The sequence below is a fragment of the Tamandua tetradactyla genome, chromosome 1, assembly GCF_023851605.1.
Source record: "Tamandua tetradactyla isolate mTamTet1 chromosome 1, mTamTet1.pri, whole genome shotgun sequence".
Taxonomy (NCBI): Eukaryota; Metazoa; Chordata; class Mammalia; order Pilosa; family Myrmecophagidae; genus Tamandua; species Tamandua tetradactyla.
This window is the reverse complement of record NC_135327.1, coordinates 152,163,679-152,179,520: the sequence shown is the minus strand read 5'-3', so window position 1 is coordinate 152,179,520 and position 15,842 is coordinate 152,163,679. Positions and strand designations below refer to the sequence as shown.

The 15,842-nt window shown below is 40.4% G+C and overlaps 1 protein-coding gene, 1 long non-coding RNA gene and 1 pseudogene across 4 annotated transcripts in view; 1 reads left to right on the top strand and 2 right to left on the bottom strand.

Moving 5' to 3' along the window:
* Positions 1-1,586: 1,586 nt before the first annotated feature.
* On the bottom strand, positions 1,587-14,239 carry LOC143642581 (uncharacterized). The gene is made up of 2 exons (XR_013155753.1): positions 13,282-14,239; positions 1,587-1,919 (listed from the first exon to the last, which is right to left on the bottom strand). It is a non-coding gene; the product is annotated as an uncharacterized LOC143642581 (long non-coding RNA).
* Positions 8,314-13,313, bottom strand: LOC143642533 (selenide, water dikinase 2-like; annotated as a pseudogene). Its single transcript, XR_013155730.1, has 2 exons — positions 13,205-13,313; positions 8,314-10,486 (listed from the first exon to the last, which is right to left on the bottom strand). The product of XR_013155730.1 is annotated as a selenide, water dikinase 2-like (transcript).
* The window catches only part of TMEM168 (transmembrane protein 168), a 32,755-nt gene continuing 30,491 nt past the window's right edge, over positions 13,579-15,842 (top strand). Inside the window, exon 1 of one of the 2 annotated variants that reach the window (XM_077110883.1) lies at positions 13,579-13,847. The gene's annotated coding sequence lies outside the window, so the exon portion shown is untranslated. Of the gene's footprint in view, positions 13,848-13,940; positions 14,189-15,842 lie in introns of those variants that run through there. The other variant, XM_077110955.1, reaches the window with a different exon arrangement.

Here is a 15,842-nt window from a genome sequence, read left to right as displayed (position 1 = left end):
CAGCTAAGAGATGTTTGAGAGCCCTAGACATGCCGGCGCCTCGCTAACCAGAAGGCCTGCTTGATAACAGAGCAGTGCATCCGAACCCCAGCAACCAATCAGATCATAAATCAATGGGCCCTCATCCAATCAAGGGACAGAACACTGCCCAGCAGACCCCCCTCCCGCCCAGCGTCCCTTTCCCTTTAAAACACAGCTCCAAGAACAAAGAGCAAGAGCCATTTTTTCTTTCTTTTCGCAGGCTCCCACCTGATTTCTCCCTGCTTTGTCTGCTCAATAATCCTCTTAAGCTTTGACTTGGTCCTGCGTGGATTCCTTAATCACTCCGTGCCTAACACCCCACAGTTTGGGGGCCACCAAACCAGATATAATTTGGGTTTAGTATGAAAGGAAAGTTACTTACAGGTTAAAAGAGTGTAGATTGACTTTCCTAATTACTGTTACAAAATTGAAGGAAAACTGTTCTTAGCAAAATTAGGCTAAATCTCCTTACATATTAAAAGTAAGTTATTGTTTTGGCGCACAGGTAGTTCATTGGTGGATTGCTTGCCTTTCATGCAGGAGACCCGGGTTTGATTCCCATACCATGCACCTACCCACCCACCCCCCAAAAAGGGTTATTGTTTTGTCTTTGTTTTTGATAACTAGGTATGACAAAGATAAAAGAAAAGATATTACATTGTAAATATTTATAGCATTCTCCCCTCCCTCCTGCTTCTTAACTTGGTTTCTGGCCTCCCTGCTGAGCTCTGAGTATTTAGAAACTGATCTGAAAAATGAGGGAAGAAGAAGACTGAAAGGAGCCTGAGAGGTTAAATTGATCTATAAAAAAGTGCTAATGGCTAACATTAATTAACTAACACAAACTGTCAGGCACTGTACTAAATACTTGACATAGCTTAACTCATTTAATTCTCACAACAATTCTGAATCAATACTATTACTATTTCTATTTTACAGATGGGGAAACTCAGAGCTAGTAATTGCACCAGATGGAATTCAAACTCAGGTAGTCTAGCTCCAGAACTCACAGCCCTTGACCACTGCCCCATACTGTGTCTCATGATAAATTATGAACAGCTAAATCCTGGAGAGAGACAGAGAGGACAATAAACCATGGGACTCTTGAAAATAGATATTTTTGAGAGTATATAGGGAACAGATAGTTAAGAGATATCAATCATTTCCTCAGAAATTAAATTTATAAATTAAAAATATAAAATGATAGAGGACACCTTTCAAACTATCTAAGAAATTAGAGAATCCTGATTAAATCATCAATATTCTGGAAACATCAGTTACTAAAACTCAAGGAGGAGTAAAAATTTGAAAAGCATAGAAAAAAATGTCAATAATAATTACCTCTCAAAAAACTCTAGATCCATATGCTTTAGCTTGAGTTCCTTCAAATCTAAAGAAAAAATGATTTCCTTACCAAATAATCAGTTGCATTAAATAGAAAAATAAATGGAAAGGTACACAATTCATTTTATTAAATAAATATACCACTTATATCAAAACCTAAAAGAAAAGAAAATCTCACTTTGAAAAATAAAAAATAAAATCTTGGGAGTTGAATTCAACAGTTCATTAAAAAAAGTGAGAATTTATTCCAGAATTGCAAAAATAGATTGATATTAGGAGACAATATGACAGTTTAATACATCAGTGAGTCAATGAGGGAAAATCATATGATCTTAAAAGAAACTTAAAATGAATTTGATGAAATTCAAAACCAATTTCTGAAATAAAATACATTAAAAAATGTCTCAGTTAACTAAGAATTAAAAGATATTTTCTTTAAATATTCTTCTTAAATTAACCATCAAGATTATACTCCTGGGGTGGGCCTGGTGACTCAGTGGCAGAGTTCTCGCCTGCCATGCCGGAGACCCAGATTCGATTCCCGATGCCTGCCTCTGCAAAAAAAACTCTAGAGGCTTTTCTATTAAAGTCAGGAACATTACAAGGAAAGTTACTTTCACTTAAGATTAAACCAATTTTTTTAAACAACACTTGAAAATATGATTCAAGAATGAGAAGTATGACAAGTGGAAAGGAAATAAATTCGAATTGTTTTTAGAAAATGTTATTAAATATAATATTAAAAATAATTCAGTGAGATGGCCAATATTTTGTAATGTAATAAAATACATTTACTATAAGATAGTATTCAATTAGGAAATTTCAGAATTTTAAGAAGGCAGAATAAATATATGCAAAAAATCTCCATCTTACACTGAGTCCACAGAAATAATAAAAAACATATTTTAAATAATTTATTATAATTTATTTTCAATGAAAATCAGAGGAGAATTCTCAATGAATCAGAAAAATGTGAGGACTCTTTAAATAAGGAAAGCAAGATAATACTGTATTACTAAGCCAGAGAAGAATTTTATCTGCAAGCCAGATCCACAAGAGGCTAAACCAGGAAGGTGCTGAGATCACAGCCAGACACTGCTGTGGAAAATCAAGAAATTTGTTTAATTTTGACTTAAAGAAAGTCAAAACCATGAATGAAAGACAACAAATTCAATAAATGGAAAAAATTAAAAGCAGATGAATTAGAGTAAAATGAGTAAAATATCCTGGAGGGCTTAAAACAAGTATGTTTAATATCTTTAAAAAGTAAAGGAGAGAAATGCCCTAAAATGAGAAATACATCATAACAACATTACAGACATTTCAAAAACAGAAACAAAAACAAAAAAACCAACAGAAAGACCTAAGAAAAGAAAAAAAGCACAGGCTGAGTAGTAAATTAGTAGCTGTAATATTAAACTGAGGAATTATCCCAGAAAGCAGCACAAAAAAATAAAAAGGTTAAAAATATGAAAGAAACATCAAAAAACATTAAATCTAGAAAGTTCCAATATATTATTAGAAATAGTTCTAGATAAATAGTAAAGAAAATGGAAGGAAGGAAATACTAGGAAAAACCAATGGCCAGTATTTTCCCAGAACTTAGGAATGATTCCAATCCATCAGTAAAAAAGGACTGACTTTTTGCTGGATGGAAAATAGAATTCTCTATACTTAAACATAACATAATGAAACTTCAGAACATTTAGGATAAAGACAATTTCTAAAAGCTAAGAAAGAGAAAAGACATATTTTTAGATACATATGGGAATCAATTAACATCAGACGTTTCATCAGCATCTTTGGATTGCAAGATGAAAATGCATTATCTTCAAAATTTTAAAGGAAAAGTAGCAAAAATAATAAAATAATAAACTTTCTGCTGCCAAAAGTGTAGCTCACAGCTAATAGAAGCACAAAATGGTTCCTTTCTGGCAAGAAAATCAGCAGTATACTCTAAGAGCCTTAAAATATTCATATTCTTTAATCTAGGAATCTATTTCAAGGTGATAATCAGAAATGCAATATAGCACATGCACATTCAACCTAAGTGCTCATCATTGTATTATTTTTGATGGCAAAAATCAAAACATCCTTTACTTATATGAAATACCTAGAATATGCACATTCATAGAGACTGAATGTAGTGTACAAGTTATCAGAGAGTGGGCAGTGAAAGGGGAGGAAGTATAGGAAATTGTTGCTTAATGGATAGAGAATTTTTGTTTGGGTGATGAAAAAGTTTGCATAATGGGTGGCGGTGATAGTAGCACAATATTGGGAATTTGATTTATACCACTGAATTGTACACTTGAAAGTGGCTAAAATGGGAAATTTTGAGTTGTATATATCTTACAATAATAAAAAGTTAAAAAAAATCAAAGCTCCCTCAATATTCAAAATTAGAGGAATGTTAGCTAAATCATGGTTCAGTCAGATGATGAAATACTTGTTGATTCAGTGGAAAGGCTTATGAAATAAGGTGCATCAGTTAGAATACACAAACAAAAGTGGTTCAATCAATGGTGATGCCTTCTTATCTCGTGTAACAACAAGTAGCGAAGCAGGAAAGGAACATAGTTAAGAAACTCTGGCAAAGACTGCTTGTTGTCCTCCAATATTTATTCTCCACTCTTCCTAGGAAAACAGAACCTTGATTTTTCGATAGGCACATGGCTACCCCCAAAATTGCCACATTTCCCAGACTCTCTAAGTACTGGTCAATGTGATAAAAGCTGAAATATCTTATAGAAATTCTAAGAAATGTCATTAAAGCAGGGAAGGGGGAGGGGAGTTTATGCCCTATTTTGTACTTTCTCCTTTCAGCTGATTGGAATTCAGAAATGATAGCTGGAGATTATGCAGCCATCTTGAACTATGAGAAGGAGGACTCTATGCTCCTGAGAATGGCAGGGGAACAAGAGAGAAGGAACCAGAATCTCTAACAGCAAGGAGCACCATACCTACCATACTTCTAGACTTCTTTTACATGAAAGAAAAATTTACTGCTGTGAAATCATTTTTATTTTTCGTTTTTCTGACACATGCATCTGAACCTAATCCTAAATTCTGGGCTTTGCCCCAGAATATCTGATTCAGTAAGTCTAGGGGTATAGCCTAATAATTTGCATTTCTAACAAGTTCCCAGGTTGTGTGGTTGTACATTAACGGATGTAACAACTCAGTGGTTATTGCTGCACATAGGAATCACATGGGAGGATTAAAAACAGAAACAAAAACCACCTGTAACCTAGGACCTGCTCCAAAACTGTAATTGAATTGGTCTGGGGCGGGCCTGGGCATAGATGTAGGTTAAAAATCTCCAAGATGATTCTAAGATGCAACCAGGGCTGAATACTTTCCTACTTCATGTGAATGGTATTAATGAGACTGAAATATCTGCATTCCCTCAACACAGGGCAGGGGTGGGGTGGGGACAGGGGCTGTTGATGTTTAGATAGCTGCACTTAATAGCCCAGGACTTGGAGCCAAAACACTGAGATGTAAGTCCCTGGTTCTGAGACAGTTGTGAGGAACTGGGACAGTGCAGTTTCCTTGGACTTTGGTACTTGATTTGTAAAATGATGATGAAAATATTTACATCATTGGGTTTTTGTGAAGATTAGATTATACAATATGGATGAAAGAACTTTGTAAATAAAAAACATTACACAGAAATAACAAGGTCTAGCACATTTTTTCTATGGAGAACCTGAGTTATTTTAGTCTTAGGACTGGACTGAAGAATTGAAAGGGAGGTAGGATGGAAACAAGAGTGATCATAGGAAAAAATAAGGTAGGACTCAACTATGACTCCCTGCCACAGAAGACTGGAATGTATGATAGGATCATCTGTTTCTCCTGCTCTGGATGCTGCCCTGTTTTCCTTTCCTTGAAATGTTTTTATTAGCATGATTAAATTTTCAACAGGTATTCCTAGTCTTAAATAATTCCCCTGGGTGAAATTCCTGGCAGGGAGCACAAAGGCCTTGCCTGCATGGAAGCAGGTAAGAATGGATGTTCCGGGCTATTAAGATCATTGCACTGCTGTCAACAACCACAGCCTGAAATTTTCTGTCACTGAAATGAGTCTCTGGTGACTATTTTATATCCAGATGCTTAGCTGTGGTTGTTACAGGTATCAGGAGCTGATGCTGATATTTCTAATTTTAGGATTAATAGCACCAGACAATAGCAAAATAGATCATTATGTATGCACGTGTCCGTAACTCTCCTGAGGATAAACAGAACAGCTTGGGAGCTCTGGTTAGTTGTCCCCAAGGCCCTTGTCCACTGGGCCTTACCTTCAAGAGACTGCAGGATAAAGTCTCTTGAAGTGCTTAAGATTAAGTGCTTAAGACCAGAATTTGAGTCTAGTCTCTGAAGGCCAGTATTAGGTAAACTTCCACGATCAAACCGCAAAACCTTGCAAAGCTTCTGACTTCTCACTTTCAATGTGTGGATACCATTACTATTTCCCTCACAGATTTGTTGGGAGGATTACATGTGTGTAAATCACCTATCACAGGGCTTTGATCCTGCCACATGCTGAATAACTGGGGGTCATGTTATTATCCAACTCAGACTTTGAATTGTAATATTTATTTCAAAACTCACCTTGGTGGCAAACAGGGTGATTTTAGAGATCTGGGTAGCATTAGACTGCAATTTTTCTCTCTTAAGAAATACTTCTAAGAACAAGAGTGACAACACAGTCATACTAAAAATATCAAGAAATCTTTTTTTTAAAGGCTATTGTAAACACAGAATAGACAAGGGGCTTCTCTAGGGACTCACAGTTAGAAAGCATTCAAAGTGGGTGTACACCCACACAAGCATGCAGTTGTTTTGCTCAGTACAGCAGGTCACGGAGCTAGGGTTCTGTGCCACTTGGCTCCCACATTCCCAGGCTGACTGAGAAGTTCTGCTCCATATAACTTGGCAAAGCAGACAGCGAAGACAGCTAATAGCTAAGACTGGTTGGAGATAGAGAGCTCACTCTCAGTCTCTTCTATTTAGGACTTTCTTCTAAATTTCAAATTCACAAACAGTGAGACTTGGTAGGTGTTGGAAAGTAGCAAGCTAATATTTGTCTGGCACTTTCCTACAGGATTTACAGTTATATTCTTGTTTAATCCATACTATACTATGGATAGGTTAGATAATTTCTGTCAAGATCATAAGACAAAGCCAAGGTCCTAGTTCAGGTCCTTTTGATCCTTGCATCTCATCAAGTTATGAGAGGAGGAAGCATTTCTAACTTCCTAATGGAGCTATTGACTTGAAAATAAGATTCTGAGTTATCCAGACTTTGGTATATAATATCCTGTGATTCCTTCATTGTCATTGGGACTTTCTCCTGTTTTCTCTTGCTTTGTTCTATTCATTGTAATTCCCTCAATAGTCAAATTGATTTGGCCACCTTGATTGAGTTCCAACCATAAACCTCATAGTCTAAAAGAATAATAGGGTGAATTAAGTATGTTCCAAATTAAAAAAAAAAAAATAGTGAACTTGGCAGAAGTATCAGCGAGAAATCCTAGAATATAGTAGAGGAAGAATGTTGTTTATAAAGATGATCACCGTGGTAAATGTTGGAAGAAAAAAGAACATGATAAATCCTTCTGAAATTTCACTGCACACCCATCACTGAGCATATCGTAGGTACTTGACAATTAGCTTACGTTTAATGAGTCACATGCCTAATGAAATCTGATTTTTTTCTGGCTCCAATTCATCTAGTCACTCCTTTTCCTTCTACAATTTCTTCTAGTTTTCCAAATATCAGCACTGTGAATGTACAGTTGTAATTGGACTTTTATACATTATTTGCCTTCAGGGATTTTATAAATCTATTATTCCAAACTATTCTAGAACTGGTGAAAGAGGTCTCCACAAAAGAGACTAGCAATGAATCTCCCATAGCCTGGAAATAACAAATCTGTGCCAGTAACATACAAGAAAAGCCTGGAGAGGTAAGAGGATATCAAATGTATTAGTTATGGACTTCACACCTTGAAAAAAAAGGAAAAAAAACTCAATAATAAAGAATTTAAGGAATTTCTGATAGCATTAGAGATGTCACAGGAAGTGAGTAAATTATTTAAAAGAAAACTACTTTAATACATCAGTGACAGTTAGAGATTTATTCAGTCTTTAGTAAAAGCCAGAGATTTTTATGGTGGTATTAGAGTTGTGTCCTGAAGGAAATTTAGGAATTGAAGGGGTGGGAATAAAGCAAAAACTGGAGGGCTGGAAACACTGTAACAGAAGGTTTGTTGGGCTTGTAATTTACACAATTTGGGGGGGGGCTCTTTAAGAAAAGAATACAAAATTACAAATTAGATATGAAAATGAAAATTTGTTTAAAATTTTTAGAAAATGAAAAATTTCACAAACATCATAAAATCCAAACAAACTACATTGTATTTTTATAAACTACCTTTCCCATCTTTGTAACACTGTCTTCTGTATTTTATTTCTAAATTCTTTGTCTTTTCATATGACAATGATTTTATAACATTTTCTATAAAGAGAATAAGTTAGGTCTTTCCTCTAGCATAATTGATTGAAATTAGTTTTTGTTATCGACAGTTCAGAAAATTTTCTTTCAGCTTTGCAACTTGTTATTGGTAATATGTAAACTTTTAGGTCTACTGTCAAATTTGAGAAAACATCAAATTTCTTTCATTATGAGCTGTAAATTTTCAGGGCATTTCAAGTGTACTTGTAGAAATAGCACATCTTGAATCTTAAATGTTCTTCACATTGACAACCCTCATTAACTACATTGCTGGGCATCCTTCCTGGGTTGTAGAAGGAGCCTGACAAGTGAGGGGCCCTAAAGTGTAAGTTCTGTTGTTAAATCTGCCTCTGGTTAGTAAACAGTTAAAAATAAGACTGCAAAGGTGTGTGTGTGTGTGTGGGGGGGTGTTAGATCAGGCTGTGGAGAGCCTCAGGTGCCAGACAAAGTAGTTTGGTCTCTTTTTTTTAAGTTTTGGAATAAAGTCCTTTTTATTTTTTCTCTCCAGAAATTACTTTATTGATTAAATCAACAGGAATCAGCACAAGATTTAACGTATCAGTGACCACCAAAGCCTGAGTTCTGGGGCTCACTCTGCCTCTCCCGGTCCTTTATGGGGCTTAGAGGGAGAAACATCATTAACAGAGACCAGGCCAGATGGTTATGGGTCCTTCTTTCCCAGTTATTGGACAAGCTGCTTAATTCTTGCCCAAAGTAGGAAAAAGCCAATACTTCAGAAAAATCTAATAAAGAATTTGACATTGCATTATAAGATCTCTTAGCAATCTGTTTAAATGCTTTTCATTTTGCAATTTACTTAATGTGTGCATATAATTTACTTTTAATAATCCCATTCTCTGTGCAGAAATTAACCCAGTGCAAAGAAAACCCCTTAAAACTGAAATAGTTTCATTTTGCCCTTGGAAACAATGAACAGGTCTCTGCTCCTCTTCTACCCAAGAGATGAACAAACCTCCCCCCAAAGTAAAAACATTACTTTCCATCTTGGAATATGCACAAAGGCAGCTTTTAATAGGCAGCTGGAACTAGGCAGGTCAAGCCCAATACCCAGAAATTTCTTTTTAAAATCAACTCTTGAGAACCATCCATGATTGTGCACGAAGGCTCTGAAGTCCGAACAACTTCCGTTCTATCTCACGAACTAGGCTCAGAGGAGGCATTGGAGTTGTCGGGGGGGGGGGGGGGGCGGCAGCAGCAGCAGCAGCAGCAGCCCCATGAGGTAAGACCTCAATAACTCGAGGCTTGTCAATGATCCGGGCCGTCCGATTTCCCTTTTCCACAATACCCACGATCCACGCTTGGTGACCCTCTCCGTACTTGGAAGATTTGATTTCGGAACAAAAGCGAGCCGCCAGTTCTCTCGGCAGACAGATAGTAACCCTCCCGAGTTTTCTGCTGAGGTTCCTTAAAGGAGCCCGAAGCGCCCACTGGCCTTGCTGATGGCCGCCATCTTGGCAATAATCGGCAGATTATGAATGACGAAGGACACCTCATTTCTTTGTTCTTGCGCGAGGTTCTGCGCGTGTCCTAGAATGCCGAAGCCTGTGATATCTGTGGCGGCGTGGGCATTAAACGTGTGCATTGACCCGGCAGCAATTCTGTTGAGGGTGGCCATATTAAACATAGCCTCCTGATAAGCCAGCTCCACCTCTTCTCTGGACACCACCATTTTGATCTTACTCCACCTTTCAGGGTTATCAAGCCACTGGTGGGCATTGACGGCAACTTGGGTTCCTAAGGGTTTGGTCAACACCAGCACGTCGCCAACCACCGCACTGCCAGGCATGATGAACTCATTTGGCTGACACACCACGGTGGCGACCCCGCCAACGATAATCCAAGGGTTCACCACAGTCTGCCCACCGGCCACCGCAGTGCCGCCTTCCTCGGCGGCATCGCGAAAGCCTCGGATCAAGAGGGGTGTTATCTTTTCCCTCTCCTCCTCGCTCATGCTCTGGCTGACGCTGAGCAACATCAACATGTCACATTCAGTAATGCCCATGGCGTACAGGTCGCTCAGCACATTGGCGCAAGCTATGCGCCCCATCATGTAACGGTCCTCCGCCAAGGGGTAAAAGAAATCTGTGGTCTGCACCAGCGACAGGCCCCCGTGCCTCAGGGGTATGACGCAGGAGTCAAGCCCAATACCCAGGGTTGGGAAATTGGGGCTGGGTCCCGCCCCGGCTGGGAGGCCGGCCTCCTGGGTCGCCTCCTCAGGGCCTCCGACCAGGCCCCCAGCCAGCGAGGGCCGCATGTCGGGCCGCATCAGTCCCGCCAGGAGTTTGAGCAGCGTCTCCTGGGGGACCTTGCAGCCTCAGCCCTTCATGCCGGAGAAGCCCGTCAGCCGCCAGCTGGGGCTCAGGCCCAACGCCTGGGGCTCGAAGGGCCGGTAGCTCGAGAAGCCCCGGCCCAGAGGAAAGCCCGCCAGGCCCGAGGAGCCTTCCGCCGCCGCCATCGCTTCTCCGCTGGCGCGGGTCGCCGAGGCTTCCGCGATCATGCCAGATCAAACCGCGCAGCACGAGGGACTCCACGCTCTTCCCAGTAGTTTGGTCTTTATCATGCAACTTGCAGATGTCACTGGTATAAAATGTTGTTCAGAGTATATTACTCAGGGGGTAAGCAAAGAGGAAGTTACTAAATTAATTCAAGTGTTATGTCTTGAATTAGGGTAGCGGTGATGGAAGTTGAAGGGAAATGATAAATGAAAGAAATACAGTGGATGAAAATGAATACTTGGTCTTCAGTGATTGTTAGGTTCTTATGGCAAACAGTGGTAGCCTTCAACAACTAAAGATTGGTGAGAGTTTCATCTCTCCTCCCTGTCTACTACCTGGTAGTCCAATAATGAAAGTAAGTTCAGAAGGAATGCTACTACACAAGTATTTATTAGCAAGCAGGCACGAAAACAGTTAAAGAATTGTTCTGTAGATTGTTATAGTCACTGCGTTCTGTTGTTTTAGGCATATGGAATTAAAAGTTTACTCTGAGACAAATGTGACAATCCTTTTTGTAGCAAAAGACTAGAGAGCAGTCTATACTCAGGAGCCATTCTAAAGAGTATTGGTCGGCTATACTCAGCAGATTCTTATACACATTTATGTAAATGCAAAGCCTGGACAGTATTTCTAGCTAGCCATACCTCTCATTTCCACAATGAAAAATTATTTCTAGTCCATTATGTTAAATTATCTCTTGTGTAGACATACATGGTGATTTTGATGCATTTATGCATGCAACTCTGTAGTGAAGATTCCTAATTAGTGTCTTTCATATGTTAAATTGATCACCCTGAAGTTTAGAGATTAAAGTTAACTTTCAAACACATTCACATTTCACTGAAGTATACCAAAATAACAAGCATCAAAAATGGTTTCAAGGTCTTCAGGCAGAGGAACACGATTGAGGAAGATGAAAATAACTGTTTTGATGAAGAATCTTAGTGGTAAGCAACAGGTAATAATTATGGCTGATTTAAGTGGAAAAGAAATTTATTAAAGGACATTGGGTAATTCAGAGGATTCCTGTAAACTGAGGTTTAGACCTACATAGCCAGAGACTACAACCACTAATAAACCATAGAACTAATATCAAAGAGGGCTCCTGAGTCGTCAAGCATAGCCATCTTGCACCAGACACCACTAAACCACTCTGACTACTACCCCCTGGAACTTATTTTGCAACACTCCTACAATTGTCCAAGGAGCATGATTTTCTCTGTTTTTTTTTTTTTTTTTTTTTTGAGTCACTAGCTTAAAAGCTGGTGCACATGACTGGCTGAGGAAGTATCCGGCTTTTCAGCTTCAGGCACTAGACTCTAAAGATGGAGAATTCCCCAGACACCGAGGGGGGTTTAGGTGGTGGGTATCCAAAATAAAAAATGTTCAATGTCTATTAAAGGCAAGTTGAATTGGAATTGATGACAATATGTTCAAGTAGAAATGTCTAGCAGGTAAATGGAAATGTGACATAGGAGTTCCCCAGAGAGCCAGAGTTACAGACTTGGGAGGTATAAGGATCCTTATACAGATAGTGAGGTGCGGCAAGGATAAGTGACATTAGACATGAAAGAAAAGTTTATTAGTATTCACAGGTCCTAGGACAGAGTGGAGGAGCATGCTTCATGGGATCACATGGGGAATCACAACAGGAACATAGAATCAACCCATCAGGTGGGGGGCAAAAGGTTACAGTGGACCTGGGGACTTTGCCTTTATAGAGTTTTATGGGTGGAGTTGTAGTGATTGTCAAGCAAGTGTGGGGATTGTGGGGATTGTGGAGTTTGTATTTAACTTTGCAGGGGTGAGAACCTGGATTTGGATGCAGGGAAGAGAGGGAAAAGCTGTTTATCTTGTATAAGCTAGTGTCAGGAGTAGTCACTGAGGGACCTAACACCGGGGTCTGAGATACTGAGGCATCTCAGGTGGTGAAAAAAGCCCCAATTTTATTTCAATTCACAACAGGTAGTGATTCCATTTAAACAGAAGTCTGAAGAGAATCTAACTCAAACTTTTCATCTACATGTGAGGAATCTGAGTCTGAGAGTGGTTCATTCTATAGATGTGCTATCCGCCCCATCCCCCAATATCTGTTAAGTGGAAATCAAGAAATTTACAATATGTAAGGGGGAAACAAGAAAGTATACAGATAACTCTAATACAAGACAAGTGGGAGGAGAGAAAAGAACTGCGATTGTTGAGGGCCTGTTGTGTACTATTACTTTAACAAGTATTTAAGGGTCAACTAAATATCAGGAACTATGATTGGCTGATTTAATGGTGAGCAAAATCAGTTTCTGCATTTGAGAAAAATCAAAGTAGGGTGGGATGCAGAGAATTGGAGGAGTATGAAGGAAGGTCAAACTGAAGGTGAAAGTGGGGGCGAGGGGAGGAGGCAGACCATATAACTTCTCTGTACATAGGTTAAGGATTTTGAGCAGGGCAATGGAAAACCATCCAAGGGTTTTAAAGTTGTTGTTGTTGTTTACATAAATAACCTATTTAATCCTTACAACTTCCCTTTAATTATAAGCACTCGTTTACATATGAGGGAATTGGGGATCTCAGAGGTTAGCTGCCCTAAGAGATAAGAACTCCTTATAGTTCCTTATGTGCATTCAGCGCACAAATGAGCTTTGGCCCTGGAGTTTGAAGGACCCTAGTCACACGGGGAACGCTCACGAGATAAGGGTGGAGGGGAGCCTGTTCTCAGTGGAGTAAAGGCCTGAGGGGTAGATTAAATGGAAACTTAATTAGAAAAGCAGGCCTGGGCTGGTCGCGAAGGGCTTTGAAGGCGAACCTGAAGAGCTTGGGCTTTAACTAGTCAGTGGACGCAAAGCCATCTATTAAGGAGCTGCAAAGCGTCTCAATATTTACAGTCCACGTGTGGCCGTCCTCGCGTCTTGCCCCAGATTCCGTCCAGCCTGAGGCGGCGGCGTAGACAACTGACAGATATGATCAGCCTGCTCTTTGCAGATCTTCTCGCTTGCCGCTGACTCGAGGTTCCGGAACTGGCCGAGGTCTGTGCACACTTGACGCCAGTGCAGGCGCTGCTCGCGGCCGCACATGGCCAGGCGCACCTGGGTCCTCCGCCCTCCGCCAGGCGGCGAGTTTGGGCGCCGGGGGTGGGGTGTGGGAGGCGGGCCTACGAGGGGCCTCGAGAAGGAAGCGCGCCGCGCGGTTTGGGCTCCGCGGCGTTCCGTACCGCCGCCGAGTCGGCAGCGGAAATATGGCGGCCGTGGCTGGGCCGGTAACGGAGAAAGTTTCCACCGAGACTTTCTAGAGCTAGAACTCTCGGCCCTGGGACCGCGGCCCGCCACCCTCCTGGCGTGCCGCCTCCCAGCTCTGAGTCGTAGGCTCAACCCCAAAGACCCTCTTTATTGTCTTGGCTCCGAAGCAAACTCCGAGGATAGAGAGAGCCTTGGTGGCAGCGGCCGAGTCAGGTAGGGAGACCGTAGGTTGAAAGGCTGGGCGGCGGGAGCCGGGCACAGACACCGCCCAGGGCTCTGCGTAGCCCTGTCCCCAGGCTCCGCCCAGCAGATCCCCGGGCGGGAGTAGGGGCACTGAGAGGAGTAGACTGTGGGGAGGGAATGGTGGTAGAGAGGGACATCTCCAGCTATCCTCCAGTGGCTCTCCACTCAGCAGGTCTGCCGGTTGTAGTAGCCTTCTCCTGAAGTGAAGGGGTGGCCAGCAAGGCTCCGGCTCTGGCCTCCAGTATCTCGCTAGAAGGAAGCAGAATGGGAGAAAAATTGCTGTTGCTGCCCTGTTGCCAAGGAGTTACAAGGTGCCATTCTCCTGCTTTGAGCTGGGCCCAAAGAATAATCATGAACCCATATCGAACTGAAGCTCTGTAATTCCCCGACCTTGTCTTCTCAGTAGGCTAGTTCAGCTCAGGCCACTTCCTCTAGATGGGACAGAAATAGTTTCTGAGTTGAAAGTTGATGCAACTGATAGAAATGATAGAAAGTTGATGAAAGTGATAGAAAGTTGATGGAAGTGAGAGTGCATATCGTGGACTGCTTAGTGAACCGTTCCCTAGTATGAAAAGAGAACTTACTGGTTTAGAGAAATTTAGGTGACGCTTTAACTGTGAAGTCTCGAGTAAGGCAGAGAGAGAAACAAACATAATACGTGTGGAATCTCTCCTAGGTCTACTACTTATTAGCTGTCCAATATTTTAAAAGTTATTTATCCTCTTTGTGCATTAATAAGTGTTCAATAACTAATTATCATTATCATTTAAATGTAGTTATTTCTGTATTAGTCTTTATTTCTTTAACAAATATTTATTGAAAACCTTCTTCCTGCCAAACTTTCTGCTAGACAGTGGGCATACAGTACTGGAGACAAACCTTTGACCTTGTGACCTAGTGGGGAATGCAGACATAAAACAAGTGATGATGAATATTTTTCTATTATAAAGGAAGGATCATATAATGGGTTAGGGGAGACCTAATGATTTAAACAGAGACCTAAAGAGGAGTAGGTCAAGTATAAGGACTGGATGGGGCCATAAGGAAGGATAGGAGTGTACCTGGAGAAGGAATATTTTGTGCAGTTCAATATGGCTGGAATACAAAGTGTGAAAGAAAGAGTGGCAAGAGATGAGGCAGGAGAGTTATTCAGGCCCAAAGTGGAGAGACCTATAAGGCATATTAAAGAGTTGAAACTTTATTACCAGTAGTGATAGGAAGCCATTGGAAGGTTTTGCATAGTAGTGTGTCTTATAGAGTAGACTTCTTGGAGAAGGGCAAGAGTGGCTACAGGAAGATGTGCAAGCGGTGTCCAAAACTGCGATGGTGACTTTGGGACGGGGAAAAGTAGAAACATTTAATAAATGTTTTGTTTAGGAAATAGAGCTGACAGGACTTAATGAGGATTGAAGTGAAGGAGAGGAGGATTAAAGTAGTATATGGGGCTTTATAAAACAATCAGCAATTTTTAGTTAGCTTTTCCCATATGCAGATTGACTTCCATCATCTACGTCAACACATTTTTATGTGCCTTTGGAGTAAGACTCATAAGTGATGGCAGACCAACTGAAAAGGATTGCAGTGAATTTTTGTTTTAGTCTTTGATTCAGGCTGTTTGTTTCTTGAAGAAGGGCGGAGTGGGAATTTTTTTTTATAATTAGCCACTTAAAAATAATTATCTGTCATAATATTTTTGGCACATAAGGTGGCTGCATATATTCCATGATATAAATGTACTATACTTTACGTGTTTGCATTTTCCCCCACTTTTTGGTTTATAAACAATGTGTAACAGAGCTGATGCTTTTATTTCTGTCATGTAGATTAATGCATGTGTGTAAATAAGTGGAGATAGTAATTGAAGACATGGTAACAGATGAGATTGCACAGAGAAAGTGTTTAACAAAAGAAGAACCTAGGCTAGGATTGAACATCCATAGGATAGTTTGAGAATGATTAGATGCA